Raw genomic sequence first — 25264 nt, 5'->3', positions numbered from 1 at the left:
GCCCATGCCCTTCTCTTGAGTGGGAGGCAGGGGATCAAGGCGAGATCTTGAAGGCACCCTTTTAATTTTGCCCCATGGAGGAGGAAAACTGTTTTCATGAGTACTCAATCCGGGCAGTCTTCAGATGCTCCGTGGAATTCACCAAATGAGTCAACTTAAGGTCCCAGCTTGCTCTGCTTGGGAGGTAGATAATGACAAGTCCTGCAATATATACGTACATCAGAATTGTTTCTTGCCAGAGATGAACAGGTACTTTTTTTAAAAAACTAGCATAGTAAAACTAATTGAATGAAATGGAAATAGATGTTAAATATGTCGATAATAAATACACAGTAATCCTCGTGCCAAAAAAGTGATGCAAATAATTCAGACAGTATTTTTGTGAAGCTTGAGGAGTCCATGATTAGTGTGATGGCGGGGGGGGGTTCAAGAGCCTGATAGCTGTTGGAAAGAAACTTACTTAAACCTAGAGGTGTTGATGTTCAGGCTTCTGACCAAAGGTAGCAGTGAGAAAAGGTTGTGACCAGGGTGATGGGACTGTTGAGAGATCGTGCAGAGGAGAAGTGGCCTTCAGGCTTGGGGTGATTTGAATGGTGTGTTGTCTGTTGCTCAGGGATGAACGTTCCCACAGCGAGCCTTTGCCTGAAGCCAGTGTGTTTTGCTTTTTTTTGGGTGTTTACTTGCACTGTTTCTTACCTGCATGCACAAGAATGACAACTCTCCAAGGTAACATGCTTCAATATTATTATACTAACTGCCACAATTGTCGCATGTGCCTTGCATTGATGACCCAAGAGTGAGGCCCTGCTGATAAGAACTTCAGATCATCCCCAAGAAATCCTTGAATGCAGCAAGACTCTTTGACAGATTGGGTCAGTGTAAATGCAGAGAGACATTGGAGATGCCCTTTATGCCATTGGATCTCTTCCTTCCACCTGGGCAGGAAAGATTTCGTTTAAGAAGGCTGCCATTTCTCATCTGCACTGCATCAAAAGTTGGAGCGTGACTTGGATGCACCAAGTTTTGGGTACATGTACAACGCAGGGAGCTCCTGCTGCTGTTTAACAGCCCAGCTCTTTCAGGCCCTCTATTCTGTCATTTTTCTGAATTAAGAACAAATAACTTTTCTTCATTCAGTTAAGTTTTGATCTTCTGGTAAGCAGAAAGAACCTTGTTTGTGTGAGGGAGGGACGGGTTAGATTGTGAACTAGGTGTACACAGGTCCACACAAGGACCGTGTAATGTGCTGTGCCACTGTTCACTGCCATACTAAGTGTAGGATAGTCCAGAAATCCCCCAGAATTTGGACTGGTTCCCTGAAGCAACTTCAGCTGCTGCTGCCTTGATATATCTCCAGGCAGGATTTCATGCTTCGTGCAGGTTTGCTTTCTGTATTTGTGCTTACCGACTTGCAAAATAATTTGAACCCTTCCTATCTGTCCCTTGTAATCTCTCTCTCTCTCATGCTAATGCATTTTTGACACCTAGTTCAGAAGATATCTGTGAGACAAGTCCTGGATTATTCCTGGATCGTTACTCTGTGTGCATAAATTTCCCTTCAGTGTTTTGTAATCAGTGTGGCGGTCTCGGTAATCACCTTTGCATTCCACATCCCCTCCTCAGCACTCGCCTCACCAGCTGAAATGTCTGTGCTGGGGAAGGGGGTGGGGGGGGGGGGCGAAGAGTTGGAGGCAGAATATCAACAAGGCTTCGTTTATAGCAGTCATGGTTTTATTTCTTGCTCATTGTCTTTGTAAGAGCGAGGGACAGAAACAAAATCAACATTCACTCCACGGGTGTAGAATAATTAGACCCTTCAATGTGTGATGCTTACACAGGCTTGATTATGCTGAGATTATATCAATCTACTGACATCTCTTTGTCTCCTGAATCTTAAGAGCAGAAGGCTGGCTAAGAAGTGTTTCAAGCTGAATAACCTCCAATTATAGAGCGAGAGCACTCCGAGAAAGCAGAAGTTCCATGCGTTTGAACGTTGGTAACATTTAGCGAGTGCTGAACACTGGTTCTCTTTTACACTGCATGTTTGACTGAGAAGTTTTGCCTAATCAGTCCACATTTTGCCATCTGTTCCTTCTGGATCATTGCCTGATGCACGGCAGCCCCTCCCTTCACCAATAAAGTAAGTGGCAGAGCTAATTCTAAAGGGAAGAAACAGCATAAAGGCAGCGCAAATACCTGAGATCCTTGTGGGGGCCAACTTGTGTGTCCATGGTCTTGTGTACTGCCAAATTGAGGCCACCCACAAATTGGGGGAACAACACCGTTATTCCATCTACAACTAGACAGCATAGATATAGAATACTCCAATTTCTGTTTAACCCTCTCCCCCGGTCTCTCTTCTTTCCTCAGCCCTCCTGTCTCCTTTTCTTCACCTCCTCACCCTCTTCCCTCCCTTCTCTTATCAGAGAGCTACCTTTTCGGACCTCTGCCCTCTCACCTGTCACGTCTTCTACCCTCCAACGTGTATCTGCCTGTGATCCTCCCCTTCCCCACTTTTTTTTATCCAGGCGTCTGCCTGATTTTCAACAATCTTGACAAAGGGCTCAGGTCTGAAACGTTGACCACGTTCTGTACAACTCATGGATGGCACACGACTTGCTGAGTTTCCCCAGCTCGTTTGTGAACTGAGCTGACTCTAAAGCTAGCATGAGTGATTGCTAAATATTCTTGATCTTGCACCCTTAAAATAATTTTTTAAGAATATATTCTTCCATAGGATGTGGCAAGACCTGCTATGATATGCAATTCTCATCTGATCATCTTGGGCTATCCAGGACTTGACCAGCATAGGAGCAAGTTCATAGTGAATTCAGGTTATGTGCGCAGACCTTTTGGATCCTTAACACAATGGTTCTTTGGTTGATAGATACTGATCTTAGATGGTCTGACTGAGTGCCAGTGGTGTGCTTTGAAAAATGGTGCGAAATGTTGGTTGGCTTTTACTCAATGGATAAACTAACTACAAGTTACCACTCAAGTAACTAGAGTAAGTAAAAAGAGACCCATGCTTTTTCGGTGCTAACTATCCGGTTGTAACTGCCGCAGTCTGTAAAGAGTTTTTGTGGGTTTTTCTGGGTACTCTGGTTTTCTCCCACCATCAAAAACTTATGGAGTCGATAGGTTAATTGGACAGCACGGGTTTTGTGGGCAGGAAGGACCTTCTTCCATGCTGTATTGTTTAAAATTTTAAATCGTTAAAATTAAAAAAAAAACCATTAGCTACATTCTCGTGAATCTTTCTGCACTCTTTGCAGCTTATCCATGTCGTTCCATGTCAGCAGGGTGACCAAGGCTGCATGGTCTTGTTGATATCTCGGCCTACAGAGTTGTAATGTGCTATCCCTGCTCCTGCACTCATTGCCCTGACTGATGAAGGCCATTGTTCCCAATGCCTCCTTCACCACCCTGTCTGTCTGCATTGCCGCTGTTGTGGAATTATGGTCTTCTACCCCCAAGCCCCGTCATACTGCCACATTCTCCAGTGCCTTGCCTTTTGCCGTGCAATCTTTCATAGTTTTAAGCTTTAACTTTCATCTCCACTCTTGTTCTGGTGGACAGTGTTGCTGGCATTGAACCTGTAGCAGAGATACAAGTCAATCCTCTGCCAATTCATCTATTCTGTTCATACATGTAGAAACTCCAGTAGTTGATGAAAATGATTGGGGTTTTGACATTGAATAATTCAGAGCCACTGCAGACAGCAGGTCCCATCACCTGAGGTAACCATTGCCTCGAAAGCAGTGCCCACCTGTTCTGATGTGAGGTGTAGATCTGAAATCCGTCCTTCTCCACTCTCATATAGCTTCCCCTTAAATGCATCTTATACCTTTCACCTCTGTGTCCTGAAGGAATGAGATCCATTTTTTGAGTGAAGGTCTTCCCCAGACTTGCTTGCCAAAGTTTTATTTCTGACCCTGATTTTTAGCTTCCCCAATTACTTGTTGCCAAGTATCCATTATCTTGGACCCTGCAGTTATGTCACCCTTCTGTCCTTTCACTGTTGAGAAGAGTTTCCTGATAACCCTATGCCTTGGGCTCTTGTTTGAATCTACCGAGGTCATGCAATCGGGGAATCAGAACTGTATGTTGTGCTCCATGTCTGGTGTTTCCAAGGACTAAGCTGGGAGTGAAGGGAGAGGAGAAAATAACCAGGTTTGGGAAAACTGAGTAGATGGGAACGGATGATGCACGTGGAGATTCACTCAGGAACATTGGAATTATGGTCACAAATGCTTTCTACTACCTGGGATTATCAGAATCAGAATTTATTGTCATTGAAAGTCAGGGTTTGCTGCAGCATCAAAGTGCAAACATTTATATTATAACCATCTTACAACATTACTAGAAAAAAGTAGTAGTGCACGAAAGAAGTGTCTTTGATTCATTGATTATTCAGGAATCTGTTGACAGCGGGGAAGAAGCTGTCCTTGGGCCGTTGAGTGCTCATCTTTAGGATTCTGTACCTTTTTCCCCGATGGTAGCAGAGTGAAGAGGGTGTGGCCTGGCTGATGGGGATCTTTGAGGATGGAAGCTGCTTTTTTAAGACACCTCCTCATGTAGATGTCCCCAATAGAGTGAAGTCTGGTGCCTGTGATGTCGCAGGCCAAGTTAACACCTTCTGGAGTTTACTTGTCCTGAGTGTTGGTGCCTCCATTACCAGGCAGTGATGAAACCAGCCAGAATGCTCTTCACGGTACACCTGTGGAAGTTTACGAGAGTCTTCAGTGATATATCGAATCTCCTCAAACACTTCCTAGATCCTTCATTGTGATTGCATCAACATGGAGGCTCTAGAATGGATCCTCGGAGATGTTGACACCCAGGAATTTGAGGTTCTTGACCCTCTCTACTACTGAGCCCTCGATCAGGACTGGGTCATGTTCGCCGACTTCCTCCTGAAGTCCACAATCGTCTCCTTGGTTTTGCTGATCTTGAGCACAAGATTGTTGTCGTTACACCATTCAACGAGCTGATCTATCTCCCCCCTGTACACTTCCTTGTTGCTGTTTGTGATTCTGCCGACAATTGTGGTGTCATCGCCAAACTTGTAGATGGCATGGGAATTGTGCCTGGCCACATAGTCATGGGTGTTTAATGAGTAGAGCAGTGGGCTTAGCACACATCCTTGGGGTGGATCTGTGTTGATAATTAGTGAAGAGGAAACGTTGTTTCCAATTCGTATTGGACTGTGTTCTTCCGAAGAGAAAGTCTAGGATCCAGTTGAAGAGGGGGATACAGAGGCCTAGAATTTGTAGCTTCTTGAATAGCACTGAGGGAATAATGGTACTGAAGGGCGAGCTGTAGTCACTGAAGAGCAGCCATATTATGAATTGCTATTTTTGAGGTGATCCAGAACTAAGTGGAGAGCCAGTGATATTCCATCTGCTGTGGAGCGATTGTGACGATAGGTGAATTGCAGCGGGTCCAGATCTTTGCTTAGGTACATGTTAATTCTGACCTCTCACAGCATTTCATCACAGTAGAAGTTAGTGCTACTGGGCCATAGTCAAAGAGGCAGCTCCCACTACTCTTGGGCACCGTGATAATTGATGCCCTTTTGAAGTAGGTGGGAACCTCTGACTCCAGCAATGAGAAGTTGAAAATGTCCGTTAACTCTCTGGCTAGTTGGATAGTGCAGATTTTCAGTACCCTGCCATGTACACCATCAGGGCCTGACACCTTGTGAGGGTTCACCCTCTTGAATGACATGACCCTCAGAGACCGACATCACAGGATCCCCAGCCGTTTCAGGGTTATAGTACGCACTGTTTTGTGGTTCTTCTCAAAACCGGCATAGAAGGAGTTCAGCTCATCAGGTAATGAAGCATCACAGCCATCTATAGTGTTCACCCTCACTTTGTAGGCTGTAAAGGCCTGCACTTCCTTGCGTAGCTGGCGTGTACCTGTCTCTGTCTTCCTTCCGGAATTGCTTTAGAGATGACCTTCCACAGGTCGTACCTGGACTACTTGTAAAGATCCTGATCCCCGGCCTTAAATGCCCTTGTTCTTGCCCTCAGCAGGTTGCAAATTCTCTGATTCATCCAGGGGTTCTAGTTGGGGAACACCCGGTATGTGGGCGTGGGAACACACTCATCCACGTAGGTCTTGATAAAGTCAGTGACATATTTTGCACATTCATTCAAGTCTATGGATGAGTTATTGAATATGTTCCAGATCACCAATTCAAATCTGTCCTGCAGATGCTCCTCTGCCTCCTTCGATCATACTTTTATCATCTTCACTGCTGTGGTTCCTCAGTCCCTGCTTGTACACCGGGAGTAGATACAGCCAGATGATCACAGTTGCCGAAGTGCAGTCGTGGTATGGCTTGATATGTGTTCTTCATGGTGGTTTAGTAGTGGTTGAGTATGTTGATAGCCCTGGTCTCGCATGTGATGTGTTGGTGGTAGTTTGTCAGAGATGTCTTCAGGTTGGTCTGATTTAAGTCTCCCAGAATGACTGGGAAGGCATCAGGATGTCCTGTCTCATGGCTGTTTATCACGGTGCTCAGTTCCTCCAGTGCCAGCCTGATGATAGCCTGGGGTGGAATGTATACTGTGACCCAGATGATGGCAGTGAACTCCCTCAGCAGGTAGAATGGGTGATACTTGATCACCAGATGTTCCAGTCTGGGAGAGTAGGACTGAGGCGTGACCATCACGTCTGTGCAACACGATGAATTGATGTTGACACAGACACCATCTAACCTAGTTTTTCCAGACGTCTGTATTCGGTCAGCACGATGGAGGGCGTAGCCTTGTTTCTGCAAACTGCACCACTCCCTGATGACCCTCTAATGTTGAAGTCTGGCTTGGAGTTCATCAAGTTTGTTCTCCAAGGAATGTACGTGGGCCCGGAGGATGGTAGGGAGCAGAAGCCTCGGGTCCCGACGTCTCAGCTTGACCTGTAGTCCCCCTCTGCGTTCACGTGGTAGGGTCTTCTTTACCTGCCATGTGGGTCTGCTGCTGGTAGTTCCCGCAGTGTTTAACTGGTCCGTGCGCTGTCCCTTTAACCATCAAGGTTGTCCTGGTTAATGACTCTCATTTTCGTGAAGTATTGCAGAGCCATTAATTAACATGTTTTTTCATTCTTTGCCAGTGCTTTTATTTCTGTGTGGTCACATGGTTGGAGGAGAGAAAATAATTTTCCACCCGTTCCCAAATTGCCTGGGGAAGATAGATGTACTGCCTTCACTAACCATAGCACTCTTACCGTGACTTGTGTGTTAGTACTGTTTTGATACACCCAAGTAACACTATGGGTGACTGAGAGATAAGAATCAGCTGTAGAGCATGACAGGTCAGTACAGGCCCTACAGCCCACCCATAAATCTCTATCTTTCTCGTATCCATGTGGCTACTTTTTGACTGACTTGTACCAGCCTCCACCCTGGCACCAACACTCAGGTTTTAAAAAAGAAACTTTAACGTCTCACTGAAACTTTCTTCAACTCACCTGAAACAGGTGTCCTCTAGCATTTGCTACTGTTGTGGCAGGCAAAGGGTGCTGGCTGTCCACCCTATCTATGCCCCTCAAAATCTTGTATTAAGTCACCCTTTGTCCTTCGTCGTTCCAAAGAGGAAAGCCCGAGCTCGATCGATCTTGCTTCGATTGACTTGTTCTCCAATCCAGGCAATATTCCGGCAAATCTCTAAGCATCTCAAGCCATGGTAACATGAGGATCTCAGCTGGATAAAAGAGGGCAGCTTTCGTGCCTGTGATGGCTGTAAATGCCCTAGTGTGAAACTGAACCAAACAGATCTGTTCACGAATGGAATGTTTACGTTTGGCTGCTGTGTTTGATGTGTTCTTGCTGCTAATTTGAAAAAGGTGCACGAGCATTCCATATACCCTTTATAATCTCATCGACCATTTACAAGCCATATTCACAAGTGCTGGAGAAACTCAGTAGGTCACACAGCATCCAGAGGAAGCAAAAGGTAACCAACTTTTCATGCCTTGAGCCCTTTGTCGGGCTGTAGAAAAAAAGCCGGTAGTAGAAAAAGCCCTTTTCACCATCGGCCCCGATCCTCGCACACCTGATGTGCGTAATCAGGACCTGCTTGCCACTGCCGTTGCCAGGGAGTGGCTCGGTCTGATCGAATGGGGTTAGAGTGACGAGGCAACTAACCAGGGCCTCCAGGGACGGTCAAGTTCCATGACATTGGATGGGTTCTCTCGAACCTGACCAGCCCATTGAAGGAGGCCTCTCGTTAAGCTGTGGGAGTTCGTGCCTGGATCTCAAGACTGGCTGATGTGCGTGGTCGCATCCGAGCATGGCCAGGAGGCTCGGTGACAGGAGCACTGTGAAGACCAAGGATCAGGACGTGACTTGCCGACGGTTGTGGCTGGTCTCGTGGACCAGCTTCTCGATGATGTTTCCTTGCGGGGCTTGCACCACAGAACAGTTTCCAGGGGTTTGTAACTTGGAGTGATCTTTGGGATTTGTGCTCGATGCTAAAGGGTGAGGAGAACCATCCATGATTGTCTGGATGCACCCGAGGCCCACAGAGATCAGTCATAATCATTGAGAGTGGCAGGGTTGGGTTTAAGGGGCAGAACTGCCTCTGCCAGCTCCTATTTGATGTGCTTTTGTGGGAAAATAGGATGAGCTCGAGAGCTCAATCGAGAGCTGTGAATGTGAATCCTCGTGATGTGGCTGGGAAGTGAACTGGCAGCGGATCAGAGGTGCAGGCATACAGACTCGGTGAAATCCAAAGACCAAACTCAGCAGAGATGTTCTTCTCTCATCATGCCAGAAAGAACTTGCGTCACAGCCCTTCGATCCATCCTGCCCACACTGACCAAACTGTCCCACTCTCAGGAGTCCCACCTGCCTGCATTTGGCCCCTATCCCTCTAACCCACCCTGTCCATGTATCTGTCCAAATGCTTCTTAACTATTGTAATAGTACCTGCCTCAATCTCTCCTCGAGCAGCCTGCTCCATACACCCACCACCCTGTGTGTTAGAAAGTTGCCCCTCAGGTTCAGGCTCCTGTTAAATCTCCCCTCCCCTCCACCACCTTAAACCCATGTTCTCTGGTTACCAACTCACCTACTCTGGGATCACCCAATCTATTCCTCTCATGATTTTGTACTCTTTGATGAGATCACCCCTCCACCTTCTTGGAGGGCAGGACACCCTGCACAGCCTCTACCCATGGCTCAGGCCCCTGATTCTTGGCAGCGTTCTCGTAAATTTTTGCATCCACTCCAGTTTAACAAATCTGACCTGTACCACAGTGACCAAAACTGAGCACTATACTCCAGATGGGATCACCTTATCTCCCTGTCAGCAGTGTGGGGGGAAGAATTAAAGGATGATTCAGTGCAGTGCGGAATTAGAAAGCGATGGGATCCTTCTCGTGCCTCATCCATCTTAATGCTTGAAAGGAGCTGACCCACCTTTGTTCCTTGCATGTCTCAGTTTGGCATTAATATTTAATTGTATTAATATTTAATTTCATTTGTGTCTAAGCCTGTGTTTCTCCCCCCTGGAGACAGCGAAGGCAGTGGGGAGATTGACAAGTCCCCAATGATTTGGTAGCAGGGGCCAGCAGATGTGCTTGACTCAAGTTTAAGTTTATTAACATCTCACAGTACATATTCAGCCAGATGAAACAGCATTTCTCCAGAGAAGCATGCACATACAGAACACATATAAATATAAAGATACAATTTAAAATAAATATACATACATATTTTGAAATTGTATACTAGATTACCATTCTTCAATGTGTGAATTTATTTCCCAGGCTGGCAGTCTTGTTTTTAATGCTCCTATTCCTCCTTCCTGATGGTATTGGGTTAAATACACTGTGGGCTGAATGGAAGGGGTTCCCAAATAATTCTTTTGAGCCCGATTTAAGCAGCACTACTGGTGAATGTCGTCAGTAGAGGAAAGGGAGACCCCAGTGATCTCCTAATCAGAAGGTTGCGACATTATGTGTCCCCCAGTGGCCTGTCATCCCAATACATTTCTTTCAGTTGAATGAGTTCTGTTTGCTCTCGGGTGGCCCAACTAATTGAGCTCGGTGAGGAATGAAGAGCTGCATTTGAGTGATGGGGGGTGGTTGTGATGGGGCAGGAGGAGCACAATATTGAAACTCCCACTGGTTGCAGACGCATCGACACTGGCCGCTGTCTCGGCTTGGCCTAGGTTAAAGTGTTCTGCCTCTATCCCACCTTCTCCTCTTCCCCCACCGCCCCTCCCCCTACCACCACTTCCTAATGTGAAGGGGATTAAAAACCTAGGAGTGACATTTAAAATGCAGGTTTTAACAACAAAAGTGGGGGTGGGGGGGCGGGGGAATCAGAAAAGGTCATTTGATTGCAGGCTTGTATTTGGGTGTGGAAGCAGAGTGCTTGGCCTGCAGGAATGGACAGGTTAATGCAACCACGTTTTTAAATTAAATGTTAAAATATATATTTATTTGCAGCATGGTAGAAGCAAATTCCATCCACTTAATCTCGTGCCGCCCAATTACCATAACCATATAACAATTACAGTACAGAAACAGCCCATCTTGGCCCCTCTAGTCCACACTGATTGAAGTGATCTCTTCTTGTCCCAACTACCTGCTCCCTGTCCATAACACTCCAATCCCCTCACATCCATGCACTCGTCCAACTTTCTCATAAATTACAAAATTGACCCTGCTGTGACCACCTCTTCCGGAAGGTCATTCTATTCAGCCACCACTCTCTGAGTGAAGAAGCTCCCTCTCATGTTACATCTAAACTTTTGCCCCCAACCCTTAACTTATGACCCCTCGTTCCAATCTCACCTACTCTCAAGGGGAAGATCCTATTCACATCTACTCTTTCCATCCCCCTCATAATTTTAAATTACCTCCATCAAATTCCCCCTCAGCCTTCTGCGCTCCAATGAATAAAGACCCAGTCTACTCAGTCTTCCTTTGCATTCTAGATACTGCAATCCAGGTCACATTTTAGTGCATCTTCTCCTATAATTTGGGGACCAGAACTGCACACAGTATTCCAAATTTGGCCTCACTAATGCCTTGGACAGTCTCAACATCACCTCCCAGCTCCTATATTCTATGCTTTGATTTGGCCAGCATACCAAAAGCCTTCTTCACCAAAATCTTTGAACCTTCAAAGATTCCAAAGAATCCACTTTCAAAGAACGATGAACTGTTATTTATCTACAAACCCATATGTCTTGGAAGGTGGGAGAAAACCTGAGTCCCCAGGGAAAACCCGTGCAGACACGGGGAGAATGTGCAAACTCCTTGCACTGAATTTGAACATGGGTCACCGCCACTGTAAGAGCGTCACGCTAACTGCTACGCTAACCAGGCCGCCTTTTTGGCCAAAGGCATTTCACCCATATGATCACAGAGCTAGTGAAATTAAACCAGAGGAGTTGGGCTGAATATAGCTGAGATTCACTTTTTTAGGATGACCTGAAAGAACCCTATTAAATCAAGAGAGGGATTAATAGGCTTCCTGTCGGGCTGGAAATATTAAATACAAGAGGCGAGGCTGAGATTTTAAGGTGAGATGGGGGCGTATAAAGGGAATCGACAAGGCAAGAATCTTTTTCTGACACAGAGTGCGACATGCCTTGGAATGTGCTGCCGGGGAGGTGGTGGGATCGGATGCCAGAGCAATGTTGGAGAGGCACTGAGGCAGGCAGGCAGAGACTGGAGGGATGAGTGACAGGTGTGGGCAGATTGACATTGTGGTTAGAGCATCTCCTCCACTCACCTTAAACTGATGTCCTCTGATACATGCTATTGTCGCCCCCGCTACGCTGTGTCAAAAAAAAACTTACCTCTAACATCTCCTCAACCTTCCTGCTCTCAAACTGTTGTTCTCTGGTATACTCTATTGTTGCCCCAGGAAGGAAGGTGCTGACTGTCCACCTTCTCTACGCCCCTCGTAATCTTGCATACCTCTGTTAACTCACCTCTCATCCCATGTCACTCCAAGGAGATGAGCCCTGCCTCTGTCATCCTTACATCATATGATGTGTTCTCCAAATCTCAGCAGCGTCCTGGTAAACCTCCTCTATGGCCTCTCCAAAGAACCTACATCCTTCCTGGAAGAAGCGACCAGAATTGAATGCAACATTCCAAGTGTGGTCTAACACTTTGATAGAGCTGGAGCATCACCTCACGACTTTTAGACTCAATCCCTCGATTCATGAAAACCAACCCATCATGCACCGCCTTAGGGTGACACGGTTAGCATAGCGGTTAACACCAACCACGCTGTTATAGCGCCACTGATCAGGACCAGGGTTCGTATCCTGCCCTATCTGTAAGGAGTCTGGATGTTCTTCCCCGTGCCTGCGTGGGTTTTTCCCCGGCGGCTCCGGTTACCTCTCACCCTCAAATGTTCCGGGGTGGGGGGGGTGGATTATAGGTCATTTGGGTTTAATTGGGCAGCACGGGCGGGTGGGTCAAAAGGGTCTGTTACTGTGCTGTATGTCTAAAATTTAAATTAAAAATTTTAGCCACCTTTATCAACCTTGAAGGATGTAGGGACAAGGTCTTTCTGTCCCTCCACCCTGTTAAGCATCCGGTTGTTATACACCTCACTCACCTTCAAGTTCGACCTTCCAAAATGAATCACACTAATCCAGATTGAATTCCATCTGCTACTTATCTGCCCAACTTTGCATCCTTTCTATATCCCTTTGTAACCTACAACAACCATCTAAACTATCCGTAACACCTCTAACATTTGTATCATCCTCATACTTGCCGATTCACACCTGCACTTCTTCAGTTAAGTAATTTATAGAATTTACAAGGAGCAGGGGTCCCAGATCTGATTCCTGCAGAAGTACAGATGGGATCTCGCCCAGTCGAGCTTCAGTGACTCATCCCTTGCTATGAGGCCAATAAAGCCTTTTAATCCTTTTAATCATTTTCTGTACTTGCTTGATTACTTTTGGTGGGTGCACAAGGACACACAGGTCCCCGTCTCTAATCTCTTGTCACTTTTGCCATCAGAGTGGATATCCTGGCACAATGCATTGCATCACCATGCACACCCCACTCCCTTAACCTGTCCGAATCACTCTGGGTCTCTCTTCACTGCCTTCCCAGCTGTGCGTCATCTGCAAACTCGTAGATGTTTCATTAAGTTCCCTCATCTGAATAACTCTTGGATTATCATTAATAGCTTTGGTCCAAGCCACGATCCCTGCAGAGCCCACAAGTCACTGCCAATTGAGAACAGACCACTTCACTCCTCTCTGCTTCCCATCTGCTAGCAAGCTCGTGATCCACAGCTCCATTATCTCTAACCCCTAGTGCTCTAATTTTGCCCACTAATCTCTCATCTACCTATTCTTCTGAGAGTCCCAAGTATACCCATGCACTTAACCTCAACAAATTACAGTTAACTTATCGGATGATCTGCTTGTCATAAATCAATGCTGGCTTTCACTAATCCTGTCAGTGTTTTCCAAACCCTCTGCTGCCACAACTTTAGTAATGGAATCTAACATTTTCCCTCTACCAGTTTTCAGTCTAACCAATCTATAATTCCTTGTTTTACTGTCTTCCTTTTTTTAAATTTAACACAAGGATTATATTCTCTACACCACAACTGATTTGACCATTGGAAAATATATCTCACCAATATATCCACCATCTCACAGGCTACTTCCTAATGTTCTCTGGAATACAGATGATTGGGCCCTGGGGATTTGTTGGGTTTGAATCCCTTCAACTATTCTAACCCCAATTTCCAAGTAATATTGATTTTTTTCACTGGATCAGAAATTCCCTCCGATTAATCAGAAGTTTGTTTATTTTGTATTTATTGCCTTTTTTAAATTAAGTATACTACTGTATTTTTGAAGCAAGGTCCCGTTTGGATGCAGCAGGTAAGAATTTTGGTGCACATGGACATATAAACTCCTTTGTCAGAGAGTGTCTAGTATAGTGAGAAGGGTTCCTCTGCTTCAGGTTGTCTCTAATGTTCGTACAGCCATTTAAAGAGCACAGTTCACAGTGTGTGTAATTACAGAGGTAAGGAAGATCAATCCAGGGCAGCAGAATAGGAGTGTTGTGGGGTTCATTCAGAAGCCTGATGACTGTTTGAGAGAAACTGTTTTTAAGCCGGGTGGTTCGTGCTCTCACACTCTTCAGCCTCCTCCCCAATGGGAGTCGGGTGTGATGGATCCTTCCGTTTGTTGACTGACTTTCCCTGGGCAGCGGGAAATGTAGATTGGGGTGATGAAGGGGAGGGAAGTTTGTGGGATGGCCTGAACTGCATTCACCACCATTTTGCAGCTTCTTCTGATCTTGCATCCAGCAAGTTGGCACGGTTGACGGTCCGTGCAACACCTTTACGTCACCAGCGGTTGGAACCGGGGTTCAACTCCCGCACTGTCTGTAACGAGTTTGTGTATTCTCCCCGTGTCTGTCTGGGTTTCCCCGGGGGCTCCATTTTCCTCCTGGGATTGCAGATTAACTGGGTGGCACGGACTCACGGATCGAAGTGGCCCGTTACCGTGCTGTAGTCTAAATTTAAAAGTTTGCTCTTGATGGTGCACCTGCAGAAGTGGCTATTGGGAAAAGTGGTTAAAGCCTTCTTTGTGAAGGCAGGCCCAAAAGGATTGATTTCCTTTATCTTTGTTTCTGATCTTAAACCCCTTTGTTTCTGACTGGAAGTGGTCTCACCTGTACGAGAGAGAAAGGAAAGGTTTCTGCCCCATTCTGTTTCTCCCACTGATGCTGCCCGACTCGCTGAGTTCCTCTGGCAGGTCCTGTTTTGCTGGGTTTTTTTTCCTCTCACTTTGCTGACCTTTTTCCTCTTCACACATTTATTCAAACTTTTTAAATTTCATTTCATCTTCATGTCAACTCTCACTTACTTTTCTGCCTCTTAATTATTCTGCACCCCCCCCCACCCCCCCCCCCCCCCCCCCCCCCTTACTGGGGAGTTGTGTTTGAAACTGATTCCAGACTTCAATGTTTCTGTTTCTTTTTGGGGCCAATTTATCTGTTCTGCCTGATTTTTTTTTCAATCTGCTTGTGTTGCTGCATGTCCTGCTTGGTACAAATGAGAAGACGCGGTAGCAGTGCAGGTGTGCCTTCAGAAAGTGGGACGGATTGAGCCAAACTGGGTTATGGGACAGACCATTACAATCACTGTTCACTGCAGTGGAAGAGTAAAATCATCAAGGCTGATCATGAAGAGACCAAGTGTGGACCTGCGGAGATTCAGCACCTACATTCCTCCTGGCACACATTTTCACTCAGATGAATGAATGATTTGTTTTTCACTCTTCCAGTTGTGAGACGTAGCCTTTTCTAATGGCACACCATGTTCAGAAGTCTGACCTCCAAACCCCCCCGACTACAAAGTGTCAACCTTTTCCCCTCGGACTAACAATATTCTTTCCCCATCCTCTTTCCCAGTGCAACCTGTCATCTTTGCTCCTCCACCCCCAGACTAGAATTGGGAGCAAGTTGGAGTTGTCATGCACAGGGCTCTCACTGGAGTACACACATCAGCCACTGTTCCCAAACTGATCACTTAGCCATGAGCAGTCCCCACAATTGTATGCTGTAATGAATTGTTCGCTGTCACGGGTATTTGAGATGCAGTGGGGAAAAAACTTCATTTTGCGTGCTATCCGGGCAAGTCAATCGTTACATGGTCCAACAGGCAGTGCAAGAATAAAAATGGTGCAGGGGAAAGTGTTACAATACATTGAGAAATCCAGGGCAAGGCAGAAGCAAGCTGGAAAATCTCAGCAGGAATAGGAAGTAAAGAGTAACCAACGTTTTTGGGCTGGGCACTTTGTCAGGTGCAAGTAAAAGCAGGCAGGCAGCTGGAGGACCATTCATTCCCACAGAACTTCTCCAGTACTGCTCTGTCCAGACTGAACCCGTTCAGACAGAATCCCCAGATACCTCAAACTGAACCCGTCTAGACTGAATCCCTCCAGACTCTGCAGTACTACTCTGTCCTAACAGAATCCCCTGACTTAACCAGTTCAGACAGAGCTCCCAGTAACCCGTCCAGACAGAATCCCCAGTGGAGGAAAGAAGGGAGCGGGGGGGGGGGGGGGGGGTGGCAAGGGGAGGAGCACAGGCTAACAGGCATAGAGGTCATTGACAGATACAGGAGGGAGGGGGCAGAGAAAGAGGCTGAGGAGATGGGGAGGGGGGGAAGAGGGTAGGTCTCTGATAGAAGGAAGGAAAGAGGGGTGGGGAGGTGGAAGAAAGGAGACTGGATGAGAGGAAGAGAGACTTGAGGGAGGCAGTTAACAGAAATTGGAGAAAACCAATGTTAATGCCGTCTGGTTGGAGATTGCCAAAGTGGAATGGAAGGTATTTGTCCAATTTGCAGGTAGTTTGATTTGGCAATGCACTGGCAGATGTTGTCAGTGTGGCAATGGAGTTTTTCAGATGAAAAGAGCAGGGTATGGTGGAGTAGACAGAGTAGTACTGGGGAGTCTGGGGATTCCGTCTGGATGGATTTGGTCTGCAGAGTCCGGGGATTCTGTCTGAATGGGTTTGGTCTGGGGATTCTGTCAGGATGGAGTAGTACTGCAGAGTCTATTCAGTCTAGATGGGTTCAGTCTGATGTATCTGTGGATTCTGTCTGAACTGGTTCAGTCTCTGGAATCCGGGGATGCTATCTGGACAGTAGTGGTGCAGAGTCTGGGGATGCTGTCTGGATAGGTTCAGTCTGCAAAGTCTGGGTATTCTGTCAGGACGGAGTAGTACTGCAGAGTCTGGGGGATTCGGTCTAGATGGGTTCAGTCTGAGGTATCTGGGGATTTTGTCTGTACAGGTTCAGTCTGGGGATTCTGTCTTGACAGAGCAGTACTGGAGAAGTTCTGTGGGAATGAATGGTCCTCCAGCTGCCTTTTGCTGCATATCTCTGGTGTTTAATGTGGTGACAAGGAAAAATACAGCCCCCGGGACACCAAATTCATTCTAATAACTAATTGCAGAGTCGTTGGAAAGGGTGCACTGTTTGAAAGAGGTATTTGTTCTGCATGCACCTCCTCCTCTCTAACATCAAAGTTTCCCTGCCAGCTGATTTCCACCCCCCCCCCCCACCACCCCACACTCCCATTAGAATCCAACTGCGGCTCCCCTGAGAGGTGTTAGTGCAGCAGCCTCACACACACAATTGTAATTCTGTGTGTGCCCTGACACCGTCCACTGGAGCCAATGTTATATCAGGGTCATGGGAGCACAGAGTCCAGTTTCACTCCACATCAAAGTGACGTGTTTCCAAAACAGCAGAAAGTAATGGTTTGTCATCCTTTGACACAATGCACTTTCTCCTCAGGATTTTTTTGTTCTTTGAATTCCACCTGCGGCAGAAATACTTCACATTCTGGCAGGAGACATCTTGGCTCTGTTGCGTACAGAAGCGAGGTAATAGCTGGCTGACCACCTGTCCATCACTGAGCCACCCTTGATCACTCAGGTTACACCTGTTCCCATGTATTTGACCTTTTGCTCTGCTTGGCAAATTCCTGGTTGCTCCCTGCATTGTTTCACCATCACTCACCTTTTGGATTTTGACATATAAAATGCTGCACACAACAAGCTCCTTCAATCAGAGTTGGAAGCCTTAAAACTAGAATTATCACTGAAAAGAGCATTCTGCTCCAGTTTCATTTTTTTTTCTGTGGCAGCTCATGAATGTTAGTTTGGAGGGTTGGAGCCACTGACCTGGACCTTTTGTTGCCTTTGTCGATATTCACCTCATTGCAGGAAGGATGTGGAAGCTGCGGAGAGGGTGGCGAGGAGAGAACGTTGCCTGGATTAGGAAATGTGTCTTATGAGGCAAGGTTAGCAGAGCTGGGACTTTTCTGTTTGGAGCGTTGAACGATGAGAGGAGACTCAATAGAGATTATGAGAGGCGTAGATAGGATGGACGACCAGCGCCTGTTTCCTAGTGTAGGATCAGCAAACCCCAGAGGACATGAGTACAAAGGGAAGGGAGGGAAGTATAGGGGAGACATCAGGGGTAAGTTTTTTTTTACACAGAGAGTTGTGGGGTCCTGGAATGCCTTGCCAGGGATGGTGGTGGAGGCTGGAACATTTGGGGCATTTAAGAGACTCTTAGACAGGAACATGGATGGAAGAAAAATAGAGGTTGCAGTTGGGGAGGATTTAGTACTTTTTTATGGAATATCTGCAAAGATGTGTACACCTGCTCCAGCAGTTCATCATGTTTTCCAGGTGTAAATGCTGGAGGCAACACTGCCCTATCTGTGGAAGGGATGGGGAGGTTGAGATCTAAAATGTGGAAATAGGGAGTGATCCAGAGTAGTCCTTTGCATCTTCACCTTCCTCCAGACAGATAACAGTTGGCTCATTCCATATTCCTACCCAATTCCCTTTGCCTCCAGAATTTATTATGGCCAAGAATATACTTATCTACTCCAGTATGGAGAATCTATGAAGTCGCAGCCTTCTGAGAGCAGTAGGTGCTCCTCATTGCATGTCAACTACTCATCCGCTCATCTTGAGAATACCCCTGTGATGTAAGCTCTGACGTCGGGACAAATATTGGCCTTAAACTTCCATTAACCCCGCTTCACCTGGTCTCTTGCTTGCCCTCAACCCTCTGACGCCCTTCCTCCAGTTCCCCACCTCGTCCCTTCCCTTTTATCAGAGGACCATCTCCCTAGCCCACCCACTTCCCCCTCTCTCCATCACCTTTCACTTTTTTCCTCCTCCCACCTGTATCCACCAGCCTGTTCTCCTCCCCTTCACCCCTCCCTGCTTTCTTTCTCGGGTCGCTGCCTGATTTGGGGTGTCCTCGAAGAAGGCCTCAGGCCTGACTGCTGATTGCTTTCCATGGATGCTGTGTGGCCTCCTAAGCTGTGTATTGACCCAACGATATCGCTGGATTCTAAGAGTCAGTTCTTTGGAAAAATAGTAACTGATAAATGGGAAACAATGCAGCAGTCAGCTTGCGAACTATTTTCGTACTGTCTACTCTGAACTCAGAAATTTGTGTTTACTTTTCCAATTTCCTTGTTTATACTTTTGTAGAAGTTGTTACAATCTGTTTTACTATTGTGATGGTTGGCTCTTATTGTTGGCCATCTTGGGCTGATTTCCAAAAGTCCTCCAATCTTTATCCTCGACATGATTCTTTGCAACTTTCAAAAATCCTTTAACTACTTTGATTAGCCACGGATGGTTCGCCTTTTCCACGGAGACTTTATCTCTAAATGGAATGCTATTCGTTGAGTAGATGGAACTTCTTGAAAGTCTGCCACTGCGGTCATGCATTTTAATCTAATTTCTCAATCTACCTTGGCCAACTCACCCTTCATACCTATGTAATTGCCTGTATTTAAGTCAAAGGTTCGTGTTTCATGCTGAGTATGTAATTCTATCATCCTATGATCACAGTTTACCAGAGGATTTTTTTTGCTGCAAGGCTGCTAATTAATCCTGTCTTGTCCGTGACTAACTTGAAAATTGCCTGTTCCCCTCGCTGGGTCGAGACGTGTTCCAGGGAGTGCATTTCGTGAACTTGTCCACAGGGCGACCTATGGCAAATTTATTTAGCCAATTTATATGAAGATTAAAAGTTCCTAAAAAAAAATAGCCTTTGTTGTGAACTCTCTTTATTTTGGTAGATTGACACTCCTTCAAACTGGCTGTCTGCAGAGGCGGCCTGTTGATTACTCCCACCAGATTTTTCTGTCCCCTCCTTATTTCTTGACTCTGCTAAACTGATTCCACTTCCTGTTTCTTTGTGCACGGTCCCATACTCGCAGCCCTCTTGCTTTTCTTTATCACTCCTCAATTATTCCCATCTGTACAAAGTGATCAGTGCTAGGAGTTTCCATTTCAATCTCAGCATGAATCCTTATTGGTCATACTATTTCATCAAATCTACTTGCACCATTAATCAAACTGTCTTATTGTGGAAGCCATTGAATGTACAGAAGAGGAAACTTCAGTAGTCTATTTTTTACCTTTGTGACCCATATCTGCTGGTGCAGTATTGCTGTGATATGGATTTTGTCATGTAAACTGAGCTAAAGACGGAACATATTGGGGGAAAACTCAGCGGATCGGGCAGATCTATGGAAAGAGAAGTGATTAACATTTCAGGTCAAGCACCCTTCCGCATAACCAGGAAAGAGAGCGGGCCAGTGAGCTTCAAGTTTCAGAGAGGGAAATACAAATCTTCTGATCTGGTAGTGGGAAGCCAGGATTACTGTGGAAGATGTCTGGTTGAGTGGTCAGTGAGAGAAGAAAACAAAGCAGCATGTAGAAGCTGTGAAATTTGGAGCTGCCCAGGCAGCCAGTGGGTGTTGTCACAGCAGGGGAAGTTACTGTGGCAGAAGGCGTTACTACAGCAGGTAGGGTAACTGTAACATGCCCAGAGTACTGCACAAGCAGTAACTTCCAGCTGCAGGATAATTGCTGGTAGAGTCATAGTCATGGAGTCACGCAGGATGGAACAGGCCCTTTAGTCTGACTCATCGTGCCGACCAAGTTGGTATCTGAAGTCAGAGCAGTTCCATTTGCCTGCATTTAGTCTATCTCCTTGTTGACCCTTCCTATTGAGTGGTCACACACACACACACACACACACACACACACACACACACACACACACACACACACACAGCAATATACTGGTAATAGACAATGGTCTAATTTCTCCCCCCATTTCCCCCCACCGCCATTTCCTTCTAACGTTGAGTTGTGTCATGACGACTGTTGTCTTGGCAGAATCAGAATTTATTTGTCTTGAACGTGTCTTGAAATTTGTTGTTATACAGCAGCATCACAGGAGAAAAAAATTACTATAAATTAAAAAAATTATTACTAAAGAAGATATTTCTTCTATTGTGATAAAGAAACTTGGGTTCTTTTATGTTATTTTTTAAATCAACTCATGACCTCGTGGAACACATCAATTTTGTGCAACTAACCCAAAGTAGGACATTCTGTTTCCAATTCCCTCTAGTGGTCAGGAGGTTTGCCAACTCCCAATCATCACATCCCCTTTCCTTAAGATGTTCAATCTAGCAACAGCACACTATAATACATTATTCATTTCAATTTAAAGTTCAAGACAAACATTAATACAAACATCATCAGCACAAAGTTTTTAAGTGTGCAGTTCTTTTTCTTTTAGAGATTCAGTCTGTCAGGTACTTTGATAACATGTGGATCTTTTCAACACAGGTGCTTGTGTCGGCTCTGCTGGTCGACTACTGTCTGGCACTGGTGGTGTTTCCTCTGAGGCTGTGCAGGCTGGATCTTCTGCATTTGTCTGTTCTTGCAGCGTAACTTGCATTTTCAGCAGGCTCTTTCGATTCTTCCTCAGTATTTGATCATGCTCTGTTCCGACAGTGTTAGATCTTGGATTTACCTCCTCCAAAATAGTAGCCTTGTCCCAGGTGTTGGAATCTCTGAGTCTTACTGTGTCATGTTGTGCCAGTGGTCCTAAACTTCTTGCTGACTTATCATAGTTTGCTTTTTTTTACACCTTTGTAGATGCTTTTGCTTCAGTATGATATCTCTGTTCTTGTTCAGGTCTGCAGAGTAGGGAAGTGTGGTGCATAGTCTATGTCCCTCAGGAGCTCAGCAGGTGACATGCCATGTTCAAGTGGCGAAGCTCTGTAACTCAACAGATCGAGATACGATCTGACTCACTGTCTTGTGCTTTCTTGAGCAGCTGTTTAACTAATGCGAACTCCTTTTTCTGCTTTACCATTTGACTGGGGGTGCAGAGGACTTGGAAGTCACATGTTAAAAATCGTGCTCTTTATTCTCTACAACTGTAACATGGTCCATTGTCACTGTAGACAATTTGAGGAATTACAGGTCTTGCAAAGATTGATTTCATGTATTGGACATGGGTGGCAAGATTGGGGTAGCAGTTAGTGTAACGCCTTTACAGCGCCAGCGATCGGGACCAGGGTTTGAATCCTATACTGTCTTTAAGGAGTTTAAGACATTAAGGAGTTTAAGTTGTCTCCCCGTGTTTTCCTGGGTTTTCCCCTGTGGCTCCAGTTTCCGCCCACTGTTTGGAACGTGCGGGTGTAGGGGGAGGGGGTGTCGGTTAATTGGAAGGCACGGATTCGTGGGCCGAAATGGCCTTACCGTGCTGTACATCTAAATAAAATAGAAAAAAGTGAGGTTGTGTCTGTGGTTCATTGTCCATTTAGAAATCTGATGGCAGGTCTATCTTGCTTTGGATTTCAGCTCTCTTCCTCTTCCTCTTCCCTCCCACCACCACCCCTCCCCCCCCCCCACCCCCACCCCCCTCCCCCCCAGCCATGTTCAAACCATCTCAATCTTGTATGGCATCTGAATTTGAAAGCCTGATGAGATTTTGTTCTCGCATTCCTTTGGAAAGGCGGTATTGAACTGTCAGCAAAGCCTTTCTGCTCTAATCTCTCGAGTGGAGCCTGAACCTGAAGTGGAGGGGTGTGGTGGTGGACAGGAGTGCCTATAGTTAAGCCATGACTGACACTTTGTTCATTCAGTCATTTTTGAAGAGTTCTGTATGATGTATCATGTTCCACATAACACATTAAACAGTCATGGCCCCAGGAGCCGGCTACTCTTAATTTCTCGTAGTGCTTGGTGGTTGGTTATCTTTGAGGCAGTTGTAGTGTCTGAATATCCTGAACATGTGCAAGTGAGTGACTCCTGCTCCCAACATAAAGAACTGACTGTTAACTGGGTTGAGTCTTGCGACTGTATAGGCCTGATTGTGGATGTTGAGGTAGCACGATGTATACTGAGTTCTCCCAGTGCCTGCGACAAGGGATGTAATGAAGGTGTACTAGGCTGAGAGTTGCAGAAGTTGGAGAGAAATTCCATAAACTTAACGTTTATCATTTAATCTGTCTGATAACTGGAAGAAGAGCTGCTGGTTGATAGTATTTTTGAAGTGAGCCATCATTCTGTTGAAGGGGCAGCATTGGTATACGTTAGTTCAGCAACACCTGACTCCTCCGGAGCCACTACAAAGCAGCAAAGAGCTGGCCGTCGAGTTAACTTTGTGAAATTTGTTTTTTTTTAAAAAAAATTATAGAAAAGTAGTGCCACTCAAGTAAAATATTCGTGGAAAAACCTTGTTATTTTGAGGGAACTGATCCCTTGGTGATCATATCACACAACAAACTGGTCTTCAGAAGATGGTACACGATGGGGTCGGGAGCAACGCATAGTCTGCAGTTCAGCATTTCGAGCAGCGTCAGAGGGAGAAGAAGAAAGGTCAGTGTTTCGGATAGGGACCCTTGATGAAGCACCTCTTGCAGACGTTGGCCTGACCTGCTGAGTTCCTCCAGCAGGTTGAGTTTTGAGCTGGCTTTTCGGACGTGACTGTTTAGTCAAGGATTCCAGAGGTAGAGTGTGGAGCTCCTGAATAATCAGTAGTGGGTTCTGTTCAAGGTTATGCACTCACAGAGCCATATTATTATATTTGAGAGAGGTGTGAAAAGTTCGATCAGGCCCTTGGTCACAGATGTGTTTCATTGAGTAAGCACAAATGGAGAACTGTAAGGCACCTCGGGCAACACGAATGGTGACTCTCTGTTAGCCTCACAGCATAATATTACATGTTCTGTACTATTACATGACAATAAAATAAATCTCAAATCTTGGACACTGAGAAACACGGAACAGTGTTGAAAATGTTTTTGGACTTTATCGTGGAACAGCTGCACTGTTGATGATGCATTCCAGATGTTCACTTGATCTTATTGATTGAGTTGACATTGCGGTTCTTGTACATTTAACAACACAGAGACTGAGTATATTTTAAAACAGTATTGATTCGATTTTGGATGTTAAAAGAATCAAGGATATGAAGTTGGTGGAAGGAAGTGTCACTCTAGCAGGGCTGAATATACCACTTGTGCCCCTCTTGATAAAGCACCTGGAACTAACAGTCCAACTTTCAAGCCCCTGGATTGCAGTGGGCTTTCCTGCTCCGTGAAGATTCAATACAATTCTGCAATGGTCTCCACGGTGTCCTATCCCACAGCAGTGCTCACTGTGCAGTGATGTGTTGAGCTCTGCATGCATTATAGATTGGCAAAGCGTGACACTGTATGCTTTGGATTGTAGCTTTCACTCCACCAAATCCATACTGATCATTCTATTCCATCTCCCATTTTCGTGCCCTCCTCCAATGTAGGTTGAGGCTATTTAGCTCATCGGTTCAATGCCAACTCTCAGAGCAATCCTATTTTCCTGTAGCCGAGTCTCTCACGCTCTTGTACTCCCTTGCTGATTCTCCTACCACACGCCCACGCGTGAGTCATTTAATTGTGGTGCACTCAGGATTGAGTCCTGCACATGATTCGTGTCAACCCATTTCTCCACCATGTTTCTTGTCCAATCACTTGACTTGCCCAGATTCTAACTGCAATCTCATCAACCTTTAGATCATCCGCAAACTCTGAGAAGGCATTTGGGGGTCTGTCAGCAGGGACCTGTTGGGCAGCCTTTCCACGCTGTAAAACTTTGTGACTCTTTGAGCTGGAGTGACTTTCTGTTGAAAATATTTTTTGGGGAGGAAAAAGAGGTCTGAGATGCCAAGATATAGAAATCTATGACTGCGTGTAAGAACGTTTGGGGATTTTCAGCCATTAAATGGATTATCTGGCATTCTGTGGTCAGCTTATTGATGGAAGGATGTGTTGGCATCAGAGAGAGTCCAGAGGAGGTTCTCAAGAATGATCTGTAGAATGGTTATCATTTGAGGAGTGTTTGATGGCTCTTGGACTGTACGTTCTGGTGTCCAAAAAGATGAGGAGGGATCTCATTGAAACCTATTGAATATTGAATGGTCTGGATGGAGTGAATGTTGAGAGGCTATTTCCTATGGTGGGAGAACCTGGGACTACAGGGCACTGCATCGGAATACAAAAATATCCCTTTACAAAAGAGATGAGGAGGTATTTCTTTACCCAGAAGGTGGTGAATCTGTGAAATTCACTGCTGTGGAGGCCAAGTCTGGGTACATTTTAAGACAGAAGTAGATAGGGTTCTTGATTAGGAAGGAAATTGAGGGCTATGGGGAGAATGGGGTTGAAAAGGATATTAAATCAGTCATGATGATGGAATGGCGGGGCGGAATGGGTGGATTGCGCTCCATTGTCTTATGGTTTTGTGACCTTCACAAAGGGACAAGAGGTTGGAATCATGCTGTGATGTTATAACATGAAGGGGAGCAGCTTAAAGAATGCCTCGCTCTAAAACATCTTCACTTCATTGTGCATCGACT

The 25264-nt window shown here is 45.7% G+C and overlaps 1 protein-coding gene across 15 annotated transcripts in view; it reads left to right on the top strand.

The window, feature by feature from the left end:
• Positions 1–25264, top strand: part of LOC138742284 (ephrin type-B receptor 1) — a 507783-nt gene that overhangs the window by 56811 nt on the left and 425708 nt on the right. The window lies entirely within an intron of this gene.

This window comes from Narcine bancroftii, chromosome 9, assembly GCF_036971445.1.
Source record: "Narcine bancroftii isolate sNarBan1 chromosome 9, sNarBan1.hap1, whole genome shotgun sequence".
NCBI lineage: Eukaryota > Metazoa > Chordata > Chondrichthyes > Torpediniformes > Narcinidae > Narcine > Narcine bancroftii.
The sequence above is the reverse complement of the archived record's forward strand: the minus strand, read 5'-3'. Positions and strand labels throughout refer to the sequence as shown.